The sequence below is a fragment of the Numida meleagris genome, unplaced genomic scaffold, assembly GCF_002078875.1.
Source record: "Numida meleagris isolate 19003 breed g44 Domestic line unplaced genomic scaffold, NumMel1.0 unplaced_Scaffold350, whole genome shotgun sequence".
Lineage (NCBI taxonomy): Eukaryota > Metazoa > Chordata > Aves > Galliformes > Numididae > Numida > Numida meleagris.
In genome coordinates, this window is record NW_018364575.1 from 1 (window position 1) to 1,354 (window position 1,354).

Consider the following 1,354-nt stretch of genomic DNA (forward strand, 5'->3'; position numbering starts at 1 on the left):
GGAGGGCTGCGCCCCGGGCAGAGCAGTCGGTGCAGAGCGACGGCGCCGAGAGGACGTGGAGAGCGGAGGAGAGGAGAGCAAAGCCAGAAAGTGACCGAGGAGCAATCCCACAGCGTGCCTGGGGGTCGTTCCACTTCCAGCTCCAGCTGCCGGCAGTGAGCGGTAGGCAGAAGTCGTGCGGCGTGCCTGGGGCCAGGCCTGGCCTCCCCTCAGTGCTGTGCCTGCGCGTGGCTGCGATGGGTGGCAGAGAGCGTGGCCGTGGCCGTGTCCATATCTGTGTCTGTGTCCGTGTCCGTGTGTCTGTTCTTGCCCATGCCCGTGTCTGTGCCGGTATCCATGCCCGTGTCTGTGTCTGTGTCCCTGTCCATGCTTGTGCCCGTGTCCGTGCCTCTGTCCGTGTCCGTGCCCGTGTCCGTGTCTGTGCTTGTGTCCACGTCCCTCTCGGCGTCCGTGTCTGTGCCTCTGTTCGTGCTTGGGCCTCTGTGTCTGTGTCCATGCCCATGTCTGTATCCATTCCCGTGTCTGTGTCTGTGTCCGTGTGATCCTGTGTCCGTGCCTCTGTCTGTGCGTGTGCTTTGTGTGCCCTCCCAAATGGGAGCCCCAGTCCCCCTGGACGGGAGCTCCGCTTCCCCTTCTGGGACCCCAGACCCCTTTTGGGACCCTTCAAATCCCCTATGGGACCCTCAGTTCCACCCCCCAGGACCCCAGCCAGCCTTTGGGACCCCCCCAGTTCTGCCACGGGACCCCTCAGTTCCCCTCCCCCGGACCCCAGACCCCATTGCTGGGGCAGGGCGCTGCCCACAGCGGGGCCCGTGCCTCGCCGTGCCCACGGCCGTGCCCCTCACACCGCTCGGATGTTGCTGTGCCTGCAGGCGAAGCCATGGCGGAGGAGTTGCGGGAGTCACTGCTGGCAGCCACAGCTCAATTGGCCGCAAGGCGGCAGGAGGTGATGGAGGTGTGTGAGCCACCCGCAGCAATGCCGCAGGGCAGAGCCGTGGGCCACGGAGCCGCGGGGCCTCAGGGCTCGCTGCCCTGCTCTGGCCCGGCCCGGCCGTGCCCTGGGGACGGGCTGGGAATGCCCTTCCCCACCCTGCATCCCTGCAACCGGTCCCGATCGCTTTGCAGATCAGGAGGAGGCGTGTGCAGCTGGAGCAGGCCAAATGGGAACAAACAGAAATCAACGAGGTACTGAGGGTAGGAGGGGAGGGGAGGGGAGAGAAGGGAGGGGGGAGGGGAGGGGAGGGGAGGGCAGCCCCCTCCGAGCAGGCCCGGCGCAGGCTCTTGACCGGACCCTTTCCTTCTCCAGGCCCTGCTGCAGGAAATTGAGGAGCTCCGAGCGGCTCAGCGGAGCCGC

General features: G+C 66.8%; 1 long non-coding RNA gene across 1 annotated transcript; it reads left to right on the forward strand.

The window, feature by feature from the left end:
• Positions 1-6: 6 nt before the first annotated feature.
• LOC110391326 lies at positions 7-1,345 on the forward strand. Its single transcript, XR_002434043.1, has 4 exons — positions 7-162; positions 873-955; positions 1,126-1,185; positions 1,307-1,345. It is a non-coding gene; the product is annotated as an uncharacterized LOC110391326 (long non-coding RNA).
• Positions 1,346-1,354: the final 9 nt, after the last annotated feature.